This window comes from Eucyclogobius newberryi, unplaced genomic scaffold (assembly GCF_026437365.1).
Source record: "Eucyclogobius newberryi isolate DKJ021-1_F unplaced genomic scaffold, fEucNew1.0.hap1 SCAF_10, whole genome shotgun sequence".
Taxonomy (NCBI): Eukaryota; Metazoa; Chordata; class Actinopteri; order Gobiiformes; family Gobiidae; genus Eucyclogobius; species Eucyclogobius newberryi.
This window is the reverse complement of record NW_027315724.1, coordinates 39645074-39665078: the sequence shown is the minus strand read 5'-3', so window position 1 is coordinate 39665078 and position 20005 is coordinate 39645074.

Genomic DNA, 20005 nt, shown 5'->3' with positions numbered 1-20005 from the left:
TGTGTACTATGTAACTATTACTATGTGTACTATGTGTACTATGCATCTATTACTATGTGTACTATGGAACTAATACTGTGTGTACTATGCAACTATTACTATGTGCACTATGTGTACTATGTGTACTATGTGTACTATGTGTACTATGTGTACTATGTGTACTATGCAACTATTACTATGTGCACTATGTGTACTATGGAACTAATACTGTGTGTACTATGCAACTATTACTATGTGCACTATGTGTACTATGTGTACTATGTGTACTATGTGTACTATGTGTACTATGTGTACTATGTGTACTATGCAACTATTACTATGTGCACTATGTGTACTATGGAACTAATACTGTGTGTACTATGCAACTATTACTATGTGTACTATGTGTACTATGCAACTATTACTATGTGTACTATGCAACTATTACTATGTGTACTATGTGTACTATGTAACTATTACTATGTGTACTATGTGTACTATGCAACTATTACTATGTGTACTATGGAACTAATACTGTGTGTACTATGCAACTATTACTATGTGTACTATGTGTACTATGCAACTATTACTATGTGTACTATGTGTACTATGGAACTAATACTGTGTGTACTATGCAACTATTACTATGTGTACTATGTGTACTATGTGTACTATATGTACTATGCAACTATTACTATGTGTACTATGGAACTATTACTATATGTACTATGCAACTATTACTATGTGTACTATGCAACTATTACTATGTGTACTATGCAACTATTACTATGTGTACTATGTGTACTATGCAACTATAACTATGTGTACTATGTAACTATTACTATGTGTACTATGTGTACTATGCAACTATTACTATGTGTACTATGGAACTAATACTGTGTGTACTATGCAACTATTACTATGTGTACTATGTGTACTAAGCAACTATTACTATGTGTACCATGCAACTATTACTATGTGTACTATGCTACTATTGCTATGTGTGCTATGTGTACTATGTAACTATTACTATGTGTACTATGTGTACTATGCAACTATTACTATGTGTACTATGAAACTATTACTATGTGTACTATGTGTACTATGTAACTATTACTATGTGTACTATGTGTACTATGCAACTATTACTATGTGTACTATGTGTACTATGCAACTATTACTATGTGTACTATGTGTACTATGCAACTATTACTATGTGTACTATGTGTACTATGTGTACTATGCAACTATTACTATGTGTACTATGCAACTATTACTATGTGTACTATGTGTACTATGCAACTATTACTATGTGTACTATGTGTACTATGTAACTATTACTATGTGTACTATGTGTACTATGCAACTATTACTATGTGTACTATGTAACTATTACTGTGTGTACTATGTGTACTATGTGTACTATGGAACTAATACTGTGTGTACTATGCAACTATTACTATGTGTACTATGTGTACTATGTGTACTATGTGTACTATGCAACTATTACTATGTGTACTATGCAACTATTACTATGTGTACTATGTAACTATTACTATGTGTACTATGTGTACTATGCAACTATTACTATGTGTACTATGTGTACTATGTAACTATTACTATGTGTACTATGGAACTAATACTGTGTGTACTATGCAACTATTACTATGTGTACTATGTGTACTATGTGTACTTTGTGTACTATGTAACTATTACTATGTGTACTATGCAACTATTACTATGTGTACTATGCAACTATTACTATGTGTACTATGTGTACTATGTTTACTATGTGTACTATGTAACTATTACTATGTGTACTATGTGTACTATGGAACTAATACTGTGTGTACTATGCAACTATTACTATGTGTACTATGTGTACTATGTGTACTATATGTACTATGCAACTATTACTATGTGTACTATGGAACTATTACTATATGTACTATGCAACTATTACTATGTGTACTATGTGTACTATGCAACTATTACTATGTGTACTATGTGTACTATGCAACTATTACTATGTGTACTATGCAACTATCACTATGTGTACTATGTGTACTATGCAACTATTACTATGTGTACTATGTAACTATTACTATGTGTACTATGTGTACTATGCATCTATTACTATGTGTACTATGGAACTAATACTGTGTGTACTATGCAACTATTACTATGTGCACTATGTGTACTATGTGTACTATGTGTACTATGTGTACTATGTGTACTATGTGTACTATGTGTACTATGCAACTATTACTATGTGCACTATGTGTACTATGGAACTAATACTGTGTGTACTATGCAACTATTACTATGTGTACTATGTGTACTATGCAACTATTACTATGTGTACTATGCAACTATTACTATGTGTACTATGTGTACTATGTAACTATTACTATGTGTACTATGTGTACTATGCAACTATTACTATGTGTACTATGGAACTAATACTGTGTGTACTATGCAACTATTACTATGTGTACTATGTGTACTATGCAACTATTAATATGTGTACTATGTGTACTATGGAACTAATACTGTGTGTACTATGCAACTATTACTATGTGTACTATGTGTACTATGTGTACTATATGTACTATGCAACTATTACTATGTGTACTATGGAACTATTACTATATGTACTATGCAACTATTACTATGTGTACTATGCAACTATTACTATGTGTACTATGCAACTATTACTATGTGTACTATGTGTACTATGCAACTATTACTATGTGTACTATGGAACTAATACTGTGTGTACTATGCAACTATTACTATGTGTACTATGCAACTATTACTATGTGTACTATATGTACTATGCGACTATTACTATGTGTACTATGCAAATATTACTATGTGTACTATGTGTACTATGCAACTATTACTATGTGTACTATGAAACTATTACTATATGTACTATGTGTACTATGTGTACTATGTGTACTATGCAACTATTACTATGTGTACTATGGAACTAATACTGTGTGTACTATGCAACTATTACTATGTGTACTATGTGTACTATGCAACTATTACTATGTGTACTATGCAACTATCACTATGTGTACTATGCAACTATTACTATGTGTACTATGTGTACTATGTAACTATTACTATGTGTACTATGTGTACTATGCAACTATTACTATGTGTACTATGTAACTATTACTGTGTGTACTATGTGTACTATGGAACTAATACTGTGTGTACTATGCAACTATTACTATGTGTACTATGTGTACTATGTGTACTATGTGTACTATGCAACTATTACTATGTGTACTATGCAACTATTACTATGTGTACTATGTAACTATTACTATGTGTACTATGTGTACTATGCAACTATTACTATGTGTACTATGTGTACTATGTAACTATTACTATGTGTACTATGGAACTAATACTGTGTGTACTATGCAACTATTACTATGTGTACTATGTGTACTATGTGTACTTTGTGTACTATGTAACTATTACTATGTGTACTATGCAACTATTACTATGTGTACTATGTGTACTATGCAACTATAACTATGTGTACTATGTAACTATTACTATGTGTACTATGTGTACTATGCAACTATTACTATGTGTACTATGGAACTAATACTGTGTGTACTATGCAACTATTACTATGTGTACTATGTGTACTATGTGTACTAAGCAACTATTACTATGTGTACCATGCAACTATTACTATGTGTACTATGCTACTATTGCTATGTGTGCTATGTGTACTATGTAACTATTACTATGTGTACTATGTGTACTATGCAACTATTACTATGTGTACTATGAAACTATTACTATGTGTACTATGTAACTATTACTATGTGTACTATGTGTACTATGCAACTATTACTATGTGCACTATGTGTACTATCCAACTATTACTATGTGTACTATGTGTACTATGCAACTATTACTATGTGTACTATGTGTACTATGTGTACTATGTGTACTATGCAACTATTACTATGTGTACTATGCAACTATTACTATGTGTACTATGTGTACTATGCAACTATTACTATGTGTACTATGTGTACTATGTAACTATTACTATGTGTACTATGTGTACTATGCAACTATTACTATGTGTACTATGTAACTATTACTGTGTGTACTATGTGTACTATGGAACTAATACTGTGTGTACTATGCAACTATTACTATGTGTACTATGTGTACTATGTGTACTATGTGTACTATGTGTACTATGCAACTATTACTATGTGTACTATGCAACTATTACTATGTGTACTATGTAACTATTACTATGTGTACTATGTGTACTATGCAACTATTACTATGTGTACTATGTGTACTATGTAACTATTACTATGTGTACTATGGAACTAATACTGTGTGTACTATGCAACTATTACTATGTGTACTATGTGTACTATGTGTACTTTGTGTACTATGTAACTATTACTATGTGTACTATGCAACTATTACTATGTGTACTATGCAACTATTACTATGTGTACTATGTGTACTATGTGTACTATATGTACTATGTAACTATTACTATGTGTACTATGTGTACTATGGAACTAATACTGTGTGTACTATGCAACTATTACTATGTGTACTATGTGTACTATGTGTACTATATGTACTATGCAACTATTACTATGTGTACTATGGAACTATTACTATATGTACTATGCAACTATTACTATGTGTACTATGTGTACTATGCAACTATTACTATGTGTACTATGCAACTATTACTATGTGTACTATGTGTACTATGCAACTATTACTATGTGTACTATGCAACTATCACTATGTGTACTATGTGTACTATGCAACTATTACTATGTGTACTATGTAACTATTACTATGTGTACTATGTGTACTATGCATCTATTACTATGTGTACTATGGAACTAATACTGTGTGTACTATGCAACTATTACTATGTGCACTATGTGTACTATGTGTACTATGTGTACTATGTGTACTATGCAACTATTACTATGTGCACTATGTGTACTATGGAACTAATACTGTGTGTACTATGCAACTATTACTATGTGTACTATGTGTACTATGCAACTATTACTATGTGTACTATGCAACTATTACTATGTGTACTATGTGTACTATGTAACTATTACTATGTGTACTATGTGTACTATGCAACTATTACTATGTGTACTATGGAACTAATACTGTGTGTACTATGCAACTATTACTATGTGTACTATGTGTACTATGCAACTATTACTATGTGTACTATGTGTACTATGGAACTAATACTGTGTGTACTATGCAACTATTACTATGTGTACTATGTGTACTATGTGTACTATATGTACTATGCAACTATTACTATGTGTACTATGGAACTATTACTATATGTACTATGCAACTATTACTATGTGTACTATGCAACTATTACTATGTGTACTATGCAACTATTACTATGTGTACTATGTGTACTATGCAACTATAACTATGTGTACTATGTAACTATTACTATGTGTACTATGTGTACTATGCAACTATTACTATGTGTACTATGGAACTAATACTGTGTGTACTATGCAACTATTACTATGTGTACTATGTGTACTATGTGTACTAAGCAACTATTACTATGTGTACCATGCAACTATTACTATGTGTACTATGCTACTATTGCTATGTGTGCTATGTGTACTATGTAACTATTACTATGTGTACTATGTGTACTATGCAACTATTACTATGTGTACTATGAAACTATTACTATGTGTACTATGTGTACTATGTGTACTATGTAACTATTACTATGTGTACTATGTGTACTATGCAACTATTACTATGTGTACTATGAAACTATTACTATGTGTACTATGTGTACTATGTGTACTATGTGTACTATGTGTACTATGTGTACTATGTAACTATTACTATGTGTACTATGTGTACTATGCAACTATTACTATGTGTACTATGAAACTATTACTATGTGTACTATGTGTACTATGTGTACTATGTGTACTATGCGTAATATGTAACTATTACTATGTGTACTATGTGTACTATGCAACTATTACTATGTGTACTATGGAACTATTACTCTGTGTACTATGCAACTATTACTATGTGTACTATGTGTACTATGTGTACTATGTAACTATTACTATGTGTACTATGTGTACTATGGAACTAATACTGTGTGTACTATGCAACTATTACTATGTGTACTATGTGTACTATTTGTACTATATGTACTATGCAACTATTACTATGTGTACTATGGAACTATTACTATATGTACTATGCAACTATTACTATGTGTACTATGTGTACTATGCAACTATTACTATGTGTACTATGTGTACTATGTAACTATTACTGTGTGTACTATGTGTACTATGGAACTAATACTGTGTGTACTATGCAACTATTACTATGTGTACTATGTGTACTATGTGTACTATGTGTACTATGCAACTATTACTATGTGTACTATGCAACTATTACTATGTGTACTATGTAACTATTACTATGTGTACTAGGTGTACTATGCAACTATTACTATGTGTACTATGTGTACTATGTAACTATTACTATGTGTACTATGTGTACTATGGAACTATTACTATATGTACTATGCAACTATTACTATGTGTACTATGTGTACTATGCAACTATTACTATGTGTACTATGCAACTATTACTATGTGTACTATGTGTACTATGCAACTATTACTATGTGTACTATGCAACTATCACTATGTGTACTATGTGTACTATGCAACTATTACTATGTGTACTATGTAACTATTACTATGTGTACTATGTGTACTATGCATCTATTACTATGTGTACTATGGAACTAATACTGTGTGTACTATGCAACTATTACTATGTGCACTATGTGTACTATGTGTACTATGTGTACTATGTGTACTATGCAACTATTACTATGTGCACTATGTGTACTATGTGTACTATGGAACTAATACTGTGTGTACTATGCAACTATTACTATGTGTACTATGCAACTATTACTATGTGTACTATGCAACTATTACTATGTGTACTATGTGTACTATGCAACTATTACTATGTGTACTATGAAACTATTACTATGTGTACTATGTGTACTATGTGTACTATGTGTACTATGTGTACTATGTAACTATTACTATGTGTACTATGTGTACTATGCAACTATTACTATGTGTACTATGAAACTATTACTATGTGTACTATGTGTACTATGTGTACTATGTGTACTATGTGTACTATGTGTAATATGTAACTATTACTATGTGTACTATGTGTACTATGCAACTATTACTATGTGTACTATGGAACTATTACTCTGTGTACTATGCAACTATTACTATGTGTACTATGTGTACTATGTGTACTATGTAACTATTACTATGTGTACTATGTGTACTATGGAACTAATACTGTGTGTACTATGCAACTATTACTATGTGTACTATGTGTACTATGTGTACTATTTGTACTATATGTACTATGCAACTATTACTATGTGTACTATGGAACTATTACTATATGTACTATGCAACTATTACTATGTGTACTATGTGTACTATGCAACTATTACTATGTGTACTATGTGTACTATGTAATTATTACTGTGTGTACTATGTGTACTATGGAACTAATACTGTGTGTACTATGCAACTATTACTATGTGTACTATGTGTACTATGTGTACTATGTGTACTATGCAACTATTACTATGTGTACTATGCAACTATTACTATGTGTACTATGTAACTATTACTATGTGTACTAGGTGTACTATGCAACTATTACTATGTGTACTATGTGTACTATGTAACTATTACTATGTGTACTATGTGTACTATGGAACTATTACTATATGTACTATGCAACTATTACTATGTGTACTATGTGTACTATGCAACTATTACTATGTGTACTATGCAACTATTACTATGTGTACTATGTGTACTATGCAACTATTACTATGTGTACTATGCAACTATCACTATGTGTACTATGTGTACTATGCAACTATTACTATGTGTACTATGTAACTATTACTATGTGTACTATGTGTACTATGCATCTATTACTATGTGTACTATGGAACTAATACTGTGTGTACTATGCAACTATTACTATGTGCACTATGTGTACTATGTGTACTATGTGTACTATGTGTACTATGCAACTATTACTATGTGCACTATGTGTACTATGTGTACTATGGAACTAATACTGTGTGTACTATGCAACTATTACTATGTGTACTATGCAACTATTACTATGTGTACTATGCAACTATTACTATGTGTACTATGTGTACTATGTAACTATTACTATGTGTACTATGTGTACTATGCAACTATTACTATGTGTACTATGGAACTAATACTGTGTGTACTATGCAACTATTACTATGTGTACTATGTGTACTAGGTGTACTATGTGTACTATGTGTACTATGTGTACTATGGAACTAATACTGTGTGTACTATGCAACTATTACTATGTGTACTATGTGTACTATGTGTACTATATGTACTATGCAACTATTACTATGTGTACTATGGAACTATTACTATATGTACTATGCAACTATTACTATGTGTACTATGCAACTATTACTATGTGTACTATGCAACTATTACTATGTGTACTATGTCTACTATGCAACTATAACTATGTGTACTATGTAACTATTACTATGTGTACTATGTGTACTATGCAACTATTACTATGTGTACTATGGAACTAATACTGTGTGTACTATGCAACTATTACTATGTGTACTATGTGTACTATGTGTACTAAGCAACTATTACTATGTCTACCATGCAACTATTACTATGTGTAATATGTGTACCATGCAACTATTACTATGTGTACTATGCTACTATTGCTATGTGTGCTATGTGTACTATGTGTACTATGTAACTATTACTATGTGTACTATGTGTACTATGCAACTATTACTATGTGTACTATGAAACTATTACTATGTGTACTATGTGTACTATGTGTACTATGTAACTATTACTATGTGTACTATGTGTACTATGCAACTATTACTATGTGTACTATGAAACTATTACTATGTGTACTATGTGTACTATGTGTACTATGTAACTATTACTATGTGTACTATGCAACTATTACTATGTGTACTATGAAACTATTACTATGTGTACTATGTGTACTATGTGTACTATGTGTACTATGTGTAATATGTAACTATTACTATGTGTACTATGTGTACTATGCAACTATTACTATGTGTACTATGGAACTATTACTATGTGTACTATGCAACTATTACTATGTGTACTATGTGTACTATGTGTACTATTTAACTATTACTATGTGTACTATGTGTACTATGGAACTAATACTGTGTGTACTATGCAACTATTACTATGTGTACTATGTGTACTATGTGTACTATATGTACTATGCAACTATTACTATGTGTACTATGGAACTATTACTATATGTACTATGCAACTATTACTATGTGTACTATGTGTACTATGCAATTATTACTATGTGTACTATGCAACTATTACTATGTGTACTATGTGTACTATGTGTACTATGCAACTATTACTATGTGTACTATGTGTACTATGCAACTATTACTATGTGTACTATGTGTACTATGTGTACTATGCAACTATTACTATGTGTACTATGCAACTATTACTATGTGTACTATGTGTACTATGTGTACTATGCAACTATTACTATGTGTACTATGTGTACTATGTAACTATTACTATGTGTACTATGTGTACTATGCAACTATTACTATGTGTACTATGTGTACTATGTAACTATTACTGTGTGTACTATGTGTACTATGGAACTAATACTGTGTGTACTATGCAACTATTACTATGTGTACTATGTGTACTATGTGTACTATGTGTACTATGCAACTATTACTATGTGTACTATGCAACTATTACTATGTGTACTATGTAACTATTACTATGTGTACTAGGTGTACTATGCAACTATTACTATGTGTACTATGTGTACTATGTAACTATTACTATGTGTACTATGTGTACTATGGAACTAATACTGTGTGTACTATGCAACTATTACTATGTGTACTATGTGTACTTTGTGTACTATGCAACTATTACTATGTGTACTATGCAACTATTACTATGTGTACTATGTATACTATGTGTACTATGTGTACTATGTGTACTATGTAACTATTACTATGTGTACTATGTGTACTATGGAACTAATACTGTGTGTACTATGCAACTATTACTATGTGTACTATGTGTACTATGTGTACTATATGTACTATGCAACTATTACTATGTGTACTATGGAACTATTACTATATGTACTATGCAACTATTACTATGTGTACTATGTGTACTATGCAACTATTACTATGTGTACTATGCAACTATTACTATGTGTACTATGTGTACTATGCAACTATTACTATGTGTACTATGCAACTATCACTATGTGTACTATGTGTACTATGCAACTATTACTATGTGTACTATGTAACTATTACTATGTGTACTATGTGTACTATGCATCTATTACTATGTGTACTATGGAACTAATACTGTGTGTACTATGCAACTATTACTATGTGCACTATGTGTACTATGTGTACTATGTGTACTATGTGTACTATGCAACTATTAATATGTGCACTATGTGTACTATGTGTACTATGGAACTAATACTGTGTGTACTATGCAACTATTACTATGTGTACTATGTGTACTATGCATCTATTACTATGTGTACTATGGAACTAATACTGTGTGTACTATGCAACTATTACTATGTGCACTATGTGTACTATGTGTACTATGGAACTAATACTGTGTGTACTATGCAACTATTACTATGTGCACTATGTGTACTATGTGTACTATGTGTACTATGTGTACTATGTGTACTATGTGTACTATGCAACTATTACTATGTGCACTATGTGTACTATGGAACTAATACTGTGTGTACTATGCAACTATTACTATGTGTACTATGTGTACTATGCAACTATTACTATGTGTACTATGCAACTATTACTATGTGTACTATGTGTACTATGTAACTATTACTATGTGTACTATGTGTACTATGCAACTATTACTATGTGTACTATGGAACTAATACTGTGTGTACTATGCAACTATTACTATGTGTACTATGTGTACTATGCAACTATTACTATGTGTACTATGTGTACTATGGAACTAATACTGTGTGTACTATGCAACTATTACTATGTGTACTATGTGTACTATGTGTACTATATGTACTATGCAACTATTACTATGTGTACTATGGAACTATTACTATATGTACTATGCAACTATTACTATGTGTACTATGCAACTATTACTATGTGTACTATGCAACTATTACTATGTGTACTATGTGTACTATGCAACTATAACTATGTGTACTATGTAACTATTACTATGTGTACTATGTGTACTATGCAACTATTACTATGTGTACTATGGAACTAATACTGTGTGTACTATGCAACTATTACTATGTGTACTATGTGTACTATGTGTACTAAGCAACTATTACTATGTGTACCATGCAACTATTACTATGTGTACTATGCTACTATTGCTATGTGTGCTATGTGTACTATGTAACTATTACTATGTGTACTATGTGTACTATGCAACTATTACTATGTGTACTATGAAACTATTACTATGTGTACTATGTGTACTATGTAACTATTACTATGTGTACTATGTGTACTATGCAACTATTACTATGTGTACTATGTGTACTATGCAACTATTACTATGTGTACTATGTGTACTATGCAACTATTACTATGTGTACTATGTGTACTATGTGTACTATGCAACTATTACTATGTGTACTATGCAACTATTACTATGTGTACTATGTGTACTATGCAACTATTACTATGTGTACTATGTGTACTATGTAACTATTACTATGTGTACTATGTGTACTATGCAACTATTACTATGTGTACTATGTAACTATTACTGTGTGTACTATGTGTACTATGGAACTAATACTGTGTGTACTATGCAACTATTACTATGTGTACTATGTGTACTATGTGTACTATGTGTACTATGCAACTATTACTATGTGTACTATGCAACTATTACTATGTGTACTATGTAACTATTACTATGTGTACTATGTGTACTATGCAACTATTACTATGTGTACTATGTGTACTATGTAACTATTACTATGTGTACTATGGAACTAATACTGTGTGTACTATGCAACTATTACTATGTGTACTATGTGTACTATGTGTACTTTGTGTACTATGTAACTATTACTATGTGTACTATGCAACTATTACTATGTGTACTATGTGTACTATGCAACTATAACTATGTGTACTATGTAACTATTACTATGTGTACTATGTGTACTATGCAACTATTACTATGTGTACTATGGAACTAATACTGTGTGTACTATGCAACTATTACTATGTGTACTATGTGTACTATGTGTACTAAGCAACTATTACTATGTGTACCATGCAACTATTACTATGTGTACTATGCTACTATTGCTATGTGTGCTATGTGTACTATGTAACTATTACTATGTGTACTATGTGTACTATGCAACTATTACTATGTGTACTATGAAACTATTACTATGTGTACTATGTGTACTATGTAACTATTACTATGTGTACTATGTGTACTATGCAACTATTACTATGTGCACTATGTGTACTATCCAACTATTACTATGTGTACTATGTGTACTATGCAACTATTACTATGTGTACTATGTGTACTATGTGTACTATGTGTACTATGCAACTATTACTATGTGTACTATGCAACTATTACTATGTGTACTATGTGTACTATGCAACTATTACTATGTGTACTATGTGTACTATGTAACTATTACTATGTGTACTATGTGTACTATGCAACTATTACTATGTGTACTATGTAACTATTACTGTGTGTACTATGTGTACTATGGAACTAATACTGTGTGTACTATGCAACTATTACTATGTGTACTATGTGTACTATGTGTACTATGTGTACTATGCAACTATTACTATGTGTACTATGCAACTATTACTATGTGTACTATGTAACTATTACTATGTGTACTATGTGTACTATGCAACTATTACTATGTGTACTATGTGTACTATGTAACTATTACTATGTGTACTATGGAACTAATACTGTGTGTACTATGCAACTATTACTATGTGTACTATGTGTACTATGTGTACTTTGTGTACTATGTAACTATTATTATGTGTACTATGCAACTATTACTATGTGTACTATGCAACTATTACTATGTGTACTATGTGTACTATGTGTACTATGTGTACTATGTAACTATTACTATGTGTACTATGTGTACTATGGAACTAATACTGTGTGTACTATGCAACTATTACTATGTGTACTATGTGTACTATGTGTACTATATGTACTATGCAACTATTACTATGTGTACTATGGAACTATTACTATATGTACTATGCAACTATTACTATGTGTACTATGTGTACTATGCAACTATTACTATGTGTACTATGCAACTATTACTATGTGTACTATGTGTACTATGCAACTATTACTATGTGTACTATGCAACTATCACTATGTGTACTATGTGTACTATGCAACTATTACTATGTGTACTATGTAACTATTACTATGTGTACTATGTGTACTATGCATCTATTACTATGTGTACTATGGAACTAATACTGTGTGTACTATGCAACTATTACTATGTGCACTATGTGTACTATGTGTACTATGTGTACTATGTGTACTATGCAACTATTACTATGTGCACTATGTGTACTATGGAACTAATACTGTGTGTACTATGCAACTATTACTATGTGTACTATGTGTACTATGCAACTATTACTATGTGTACTATGCAACTATTACTATGTGTACTATGTGTACTATGTAACTATTACTATGTGTACTATGTGTACTATGCAACTATTACTATGTGTACTATGGAACTAATACTGTGTGTACTATGCAACTATTACTATGTGTACTATGTGTACTATGCAACTATTACTATGTGTACTATGTGTACTATGGAACTAATACTGTGTGTACTATGCAACTATTACTATGTGTACTATGTGTACTATGTGTACTATATGTACTATGCAACTATTACTATGTGTACTATGGAACTATTACTATATGTACTATGCAACTATTACTATGTGTACTATGCAACTATTACTATGTGTACTATGCAACTATTACTATGTGTACTATGTGTACTATGCAACTATAACTATGTGTACTATGTAACTATTACTATGTGTACTATGTGTACTATGCAACTATTACTATGTGTACTATGGAACTAATACTGTGTGTACTATGCAACTATTACTATGTGTACTATGTGTACTATGTGTACTAAGCAACTATTACTATGTGTACCATGCAACTATTACTATGTGTACTATGCTACTATTGCTATGTGTGCTATGTGTACTATGTAACTATTACTATGTGTACTATGTGTACTATGCAACTATTACTATGTGTACTATGAAACTATTACTATGTGTACTATGTGTACTATGTGTACTATGTAACTATTACTATGTGTACTATGTGTACTATGCAACTATTACTATGTGTACTATGAAACTATTACTATGTGTACTATGTGTACTATGTGTACTATGTGTACTATGTGTACTATGTGTACTATGTGTACTATGTAACTATTACTATGTGTACTATGTGTACTATGCAACTATTACTATGTGTACTATGAAACTATTACTATGTGTACTATGTGTACTATGTGTACTATGTGTACTATGTGTACTATGCGTAATATGTAACTATTACTATGTGTACTATGTGTACTATGCAACTATTACTATGTGTACTATGGAACTATTACTCTGTGTACTATGCAACTATTACTATGTGTACTATGTGTACTATGTGTACTATGTAACTATTACTATGTGTACTATGTGTACTATGGAACTAATACTGTGTGTACTATGCAACTATTACTATGTGTACTATGTGTACTATTTGTACTATATGTACTATGCAACTATTACTATGTGTACTATGGAACTATTACTATATGTACTATGCAACTATTACTATGTGTACTATGTGTACTATGCAACTATTACTATGTGTACTATGTGTACTATGTAACTATTACTGTGTGTACTATGTGTACTATGGAACTAATACTGTGTGTACTATGCAACTATTACTATGTGTACTATGTGTACTATGTGTACTATGTGTACTATGCAACTATTACTATGTGTACTATGCAACTATTACTATGTGTACTATGTAACTATTACTATGTGTACTAGGTGTACTATGCAACTATTACTATGTGTACTATGTGTACTATGTAACTATTACTATGTGTACTATGTGTACTATGGAACTATTACTATATGTACTATGCAACTATTACTATGTGTACTATGTGTACTATGCAACTATTACTATGTGTACTATGCAACTATTACTATGTGTACTATGTGTACTATGCAACTATTACTATGTGTACTATGCAACTATCACTATGTGTACTATGTGTACTATGCAACTATTACTATGTGTACTATGTAACTATTACTATGTGTACTATGTGTACTATGCATCTATTACTATGTGTACTATGGAACTAATACTGTGTGTACTATGCAACTATTACTATGTGCACTATGTGTACTATGTGTACTATGTGTACTATGTGTACTATGCAACTATTACTATGTGCACTATGTGTACTATGTGTACTATGGAACTAATACTGTGTGTACTATGCAACTATTACTATGTGTACTATGCAACTATTACTATGTGTACTATGCAACTATTACTATGTGTACTATGTGTACTATGCAACTATTACTATGTGTACTATGAAACTATTACTATGTGTACTATGTGTACTATGTGTACTATGTGTACTATGTGTACTATGTAACTATTACTATGTGTACTATGTGTACTATGCAACTATTACTATGTGTACTATGAAACTATTACTATGTGTACTATGTGTACTATGTGTACTATGTGTACTATGTGTACTATGTGTACTATGTGTAATATGTAACTATTACTATGTGTACTATGTGTACTATGCAACTATTACTATGTGTACTATGGAACTATTACTCTGTGTACTATGCAACTATTACTATGTGTACTATGTGTACTATGTGTACTATGTAACTATTACTATGTGTACTATGTGTACTATGGAACTAATACTGTGTGTACTATGCAACTATTACTATGTGTACTATGTGTACTATGTGTACTATTTGTACTATATGTACTATGCAACTATTACTATGTGTACTATGGAACTATTACTATATGTACTATGCAACTATTACTATGTGTACTATGTGTACTATGCAACTATTACTATGTGTACTATGTGTACTATGTAACTATTACTGTGTGTACTATGTGTACTATGGAACTAATACTGTGTGTACTATGCAACTATTACTATGTGTACTATGTGTACTATGTGTACTATGTGTACTATGCAACTATTACTATGTGTACTATGCAACTATTACTATGTGTACTATGTAACTATTACTATGTGTACTAGGTGTACTATGCAACTATTACTATGTGTACTATGTGTACTATGTAACTATTACTATGTGTACTATGTGTACTATGGAACTATTACTATATGTACTATGCAACTATTACTATGTGTACTATGTGTACTATGCAACTATTACTATGTGTACTATGCAACTATTACTATGTGTACTATGTGTACTATGCAACTATTACTATGTGTACTATGCAACTATCACTATGTGTACTATGTGTACTATGCAACTATTACTATGTGTACTATGTAACTATTACTATGTGTACTATGTGTACTATGCATCTATTACTATGTGTACTATGGAACTAATACTGTGTGTACTATGCAACTATTACTATGTGCACTATGTGTACTATGTGTACTATGTGTACTATGTGTACTATGCAACTATTACTATGTGCACTATGTGTACTATGTGTACTATGGAACTAATACTGTGTGTACTATGCAACTATTACTATGTGTACTATGCAACTATTACTATGTGTACTATGCAACTATTACTATGTGTACTATGTGTACTATGTAACTATTACTATGTGTACTATGTGTACTATGCAACTATTACTATGTGTACTATGGAACTAATACTGTGTGTACTATGCAACTATTACTATGTGTACTATGTGTACTAGGTGTACTATGTGTACTATGTGTACTATGTGTACTATGGAACTAATACTGTGTGTACTATGCAACTATTACTATGTGTACTATGTGTACTATGTGTACTATATGTACTATGCAACTATTACTATGTGTACTATGGAACTATTACTATATGTACTATGCAACTATTACTATGTGTACTATGCAACTATTACTATGTGTACTATGCAACTATTACTATGTGTACTATGTCTACTATGCAACTATAACTATGTGTACTATGTAACTATTACTATGTGTACTATGTGTACTATGCAACTATTACTATGTGTACTATGGAACTAATACTGTGTGTACTATGCAACTATTACTATGTGTACTATGTGTACTATGTGTACTAAGCAACTATTACTATGTCTACCATGCAACTATTACTATGTGTAATATGTGTACCATGCAACTATTACTATGTGTACTATGCTACTATTGCTATGTGTGCTATGTGTACTATGTGTACTATGTAACTATTACTATGTGTACTATGTGTACTATGCAACTATTACTATGTGTACTATGAAACTATTACTATGTGTACTATGTGTACTATGTGTACTATGTAACTATTACTATGTGTACTATGTGTACTATGCAACTATTACTATGTGTACTATGAAACTATTACTATGTGTACTATGTGTACTATGTGTACTATGTAACTATTACTATGTGTACTATGCAACTATTACTATGTGTACTATGAAACTATTACTATGTGTACTATGTGTACTATGTGTACTATGTGTACTATGTGTAATATGTAACTATTACTATGTGTACTATGTGTACTATGCAACTATTACTATGTGTACTATGGAACTATTACTATGTGTACTATGCAACTATTACTATGTGTACTATGTGTACTATGTGTACTATTTAACTATTACTATGTGTACTATGTGTACTATGGAACTAATACTGTGTGTACTATGCAACTATTACTATGTGTACTATGTGTACTATGTGTACTATATGTACTATGCAACTATTACTATGTGTACTATGGAACTATTACTATATGTACTATGCAACTATTACTATGTGTACTATGTGTACTATGCAATTATTACTATGTGTACTATGCAACTATTACTATGTGTACTATGTGTACTATGTGTACTATGCAACTATTACTATGTGTACTATGTGTACTATGCAACTATTACTATGTGTACTATGTGTACTATGTGTACTATGCAACTATTACTATGTGTACTATGCAACTATTACTATGTGTACTATGTGTACTATGTGTACTATGCAACTATTACTATGTGTACTATGTGTACTATGTAACTATTACTATGTGTACTATGTGTACTATGCAACTATTACTATGTGTACTATGTGTACTATGTAACTATTACTGTGTGTACTATGTGTACTATGGAACTAATACTGTGTGTACTATGCAACTATTACTATGTGTACTATGTGTACTATGTGTACTATGTGTACTATGCAACTATTACTATGTGTACTATGCAACTATTACTATGTGTACTATGTAACTATTACTATGTGTACTAGGTGTACTATGCAACTATTACTATGTGTACTATGTGTACTATGTAACTATTACTATGTGTACTATGTGTACTATGGAACTAATACTGTGTGTACTATGCAACTATTACTATGTGTACTATGTGTACTATGTGTACTTTGTGTACTATGCAACTATTACTATGTGTACTATGCAACTATTACTATGTGTACTATGTATACTATGTGTACTATGTGTACTATGTGTACTATGTAACTATTACTATGTGTACTATGTGTACTATGGAACTAATACTGTGTGTACTATGCAACTATTACTATGTGTACTATGTGTACTATGTGTACTATATGTACTATGCAACTATTACTATGTGTACTATGGAACTATTACTATATGTACTATGCAACTATTACTATGTGTACTATGTGTACTATGCAACTATTACTATGTGTACTATGCAACTATTACTATGTGTACTATGTGTACTATGCAACTATTACTATGTGTACTATGCAACTATCACTATGTGTACTATGTGTACTATGCAACTATTACTATGTGTACTATGTAACTATTACTATGTGTACTATGTGTACTATGCATCTATTACTATGTGTACTATGGAACTAATACTGTGTGTACTATGCAACTATTACTATGTGCACTATGTGTACTATGTGTACTATGTGTACTATGTGTACTATGTGTACTATGCAACTATTAATATGTGCACTATGTGTACTATGTGTACTATGGAACTAATACTGTGTGTACTATGCAACTATTACTATGTGTACTATGTGTACTATGCAACTATTACTATGTGTACTATGCAACTATTACTATGTGTACTATGTAACTATTACTATGTGTACTATGTGTACTATGGAACTAATACTGTGTGTACTATGCAACTATTACTATGTGTACTATGTGTACTATGTGTACTATGCAACTATTACTATGTGTACTATGTGTACTATGGAACTAATACTGTGTGTACTATGCAACTATTACTATGTGTACTATGTGTACTATGTGTACTATGTGTACTATGTGTACTATGTGTACTATGTGTACTATATGTACTATGCAACTATTACTATGTGTACTATGGAACTATTACTATATGTACTATGCAAC